Source organism: Uranotaenia lowii, chromosome 1 (genome assembly GCF_029784155.1).
Source record: "Uranotaenia lowii strain MFRU-FL chromosome 1, ASM2978415v1, whole genome shotgun sequence".
NCBI classification, from domain to species: Eukaryota; Metazoa; Arthropoda; class Insecta; order Diptera; family Culicidae; genus Uranotaenia; species Uranotaenia lowii.
This window is the reverse complement of record NC_073691.1, coordinates 215,445,530-215,448,513: the sequence shown is the minus strand read 5'-3', so window position 1 is coordinate 215,448,513 and position 2,984 is coordinate 215,445,530. Positions and strand designations below refer to the sequence as shown.

General features: G+C 37.1%; 1 pseudogene; it reads left to right on the top strand.

Moving 5' to 3' along the window:
- Positions 1-256: 256 nt before the first annotated feature.
- Positions 257-1,314, top strand: LOC129738394 (uncharacterized; annotated as a pseudogene).
- The last annotated feature ends 1,670 nt before the right edge of the window (positions 1,315-2,984 follow it).

Here is a 2,984-nt window from a genome sequence, read left to right as displayed (position 1 = left end):
GCTCTGTGACGCGACAACAAACTTTTCCGAGTTCAGTCTACCAATCTGTGAATATCGGGTTTAACGAATTTCAATTGAGGTTGGTGTAAAATTTGCTCGAATTCTGACTCGATAAAATTTCCAGAAAGCATGAGTTTCATTTTCCTATCGGAACCCGTTTAAAAATAGGCGAAATAAGATGGGCTTTATATAAATGTTCCTCATATCCAAGCTTTTTAAGACATCTGTTGAGGTACTCGATTCAGCGTCTGTAGCCATGGAAGATAACCAGTTCAATTCTGTATTCACCTTAACTCGTCGAGCACTAACCGTATGCGGTTTCGATATCTTCGATGAACAGTGGCGTCCGAATCTGTGGTCGATCTTCACCTTCTTTATTGTGTGCGATGGTCGCTTTGCTGGATTACATCTTCAATCGGAAGCACTACCGAGCCATCATGAAGGACATCAGATCACGTCGACATAACTATGTTGGTCCGGATATCCACAATTTGTTCAATGAACATCTGAGCCGAAATATTTTTTACGTTAAATTTTTATATGGGCTGTATATTTCTTCTTCAGTTGCTTACTTGACTCTTCCTTTTGGATTGCCGGATTAGCAAAAATCTAGCCTGCCCTTGCCCGGAATTTTACTTTGGTTAAACAAAGAAAGTCCTTTCTTTTACTACGTTAATATTCCGTATCAAGTTTTTGTTGTTATTCTCAATCAACACATCTTTTCGGCGCAGTGACCCATCCTTGTCACCAGTGTAATATCTTGTTGTGGCCACATCGACGCGTTGAAGATCATGGTGGCTGATTTCGGAAAAATCATCGATGATCCGACTAGTTCTCCTCGACTCATCTCAGATACATTTATTGACATCATCGCGCATCATTCATCGACCAAATATTTTATTGCATGGATTCAGGGTCAATACGCCTTTGTTTACCTATCCATATTTCTGCTCTGTGGTGGAATTGTCAGCACGTGCTTGAGTGTGGTTTCGGAAAATTTGATCTCCCCGTGCAATGCTCTGATGGGGGCTGGCTTTTTTTCGGTTCTGGTTCATTGCTACTTTGGCAACTCTCTTCTCATCACCAACGATAGATTGCCGGATGTGATCTATGAGATCGATTGGGGAAAACTTCCGATTTCGAAACATGTTGGCATGGCATGGCATGTTGGCCTCTTACAATGAATACTTTTATTCAGGTTTTTTTTGTTACTTGCTGTAATAACTGTTTTTTAATATAACATTTCTATCATTGCAGATAATGAAAGCGGCTTTTTCGTATTATTCGATTCTTAGCCAAAAGAACGGAAGTTAATGAATACCGAGGAAAAATGACCTTAATGGGTTAAATTCCTATTTAAAAAAATAACAAAAAAAAAGAAGTTAATGAAATGCTGCTACTATTTTCCTGTTCGATGTTAGAAACACATACAACTTTATTTTTATTTAACAATGTGTTACCATCTTTCATCAATTCTTCAAATTCTATACAGTTATTGCGAGCCTCACACAGCGTAAGGGTTTCTAGTGCTTCAGCTTTACGATGAGTTTGTTGTCCTACTTTGGTATTTATTATTGTTTGCCTATTTAAGGTAATACCTAATGGCATAAAAATCTATTGAGAACTAACCTTTGAAAAAAAAAATGTCACACAGTTTAGTTGAACGCATGTCGATAATAAACAAAGCAAAACTTAATGATTGAGTTATTTTATTTGCATTTCAGTTTCTGGTATATGAAAATTCTGGAATAACACATGAAGACTTAAGAGTTTAATCCTATAGTTCAATGCCTACACTTTTTTTTTGCCTGCTCCTATGCCTACTCTGTTTGAAGCTTAAATGAATCGCTGAGTAGTTGGGTTCCGATTTTCACATATTGGGCACGAAGCAAAACTTGTTCCTGAGTCCTGAATGACAAAATAGCTTAATCTCAATAAACATGTTCGGCATATAGTCCCTTTTTTTTCGAGATGAATTGTACCTTTTTTCCAGCTCGATTCAGGTAAATTTCACCTCGCTGTGAGGTGAGTTTTACCTTGAAGGGGTAGAAGTTACCTTTTTTGCTTCCACAAGCTTTGACCTTGCTATCTCGGTAAATTTTACCTTTCCATTATTTTCCGTGTATGATTGTACGTTGGATACTTCAGAAGAGTGCTGGGTCGAACTGATTATAGTGTTTTTTGGCTCGGATTGAGGATCAAATTCCATGGGTTGCTTTGATTCCGAATGGACAGTAAAATGTGTAAATCTCTAAATGATGATCCTTAAAAAGACAAACTTCTTCAAACATGAACCAATGTGGAATTTAATGCTCGGGATACTGAATATGATTCCAGAGATTCGAAAATTCCGAGAAATTTTCGGGAGCGGGACCCCTTCTTATAATCGTCGAAATAATTTAAATCGTTACCGTTACTTTCCGTTCATCCTTCGATGTAGCAAAGAAGCCTCACTGGAATCTGATTCGTAATGTAACGTGATTATTTGAGAAAGCGGATAAATATTAATAATCTGAAATGAATCATTAAAATTTTAAAAAAATAATCTTCATATGCTCTGTGAACCTGACCAATGTGTTAAATTATATCATCCGAGATGCTCACTGTTAGCTTTCTGTCTGAACTGATTCGGTCCAGGTCGTGCCCAACTTAGACGTTTAACAGGTCGACGAGTTTCCACTTTTTTCCACAATCAACATTTTCCATAAAGGTACTCAAAAAACGAAATGATGAAATTCACATAAACAAACACCTTTCTGGAACAAGAATCAGTGCCTACTTGATTTTCCAGGTTTGCCCTGATAGGCTATGAATATTTTGAAGCTGGTATTTAAAATTTGTCCATTAGAATCGGGGATTTTTTTTTTTTTTTGATAAATCTTAAATACTGAGGAAAATTGTTATGCGCTGGTGATAATCGCACCACTCCATGCCGTTGAGGCATTTTAATCTCCTTATCGTAGACTTTCTTCAGCATAATAATA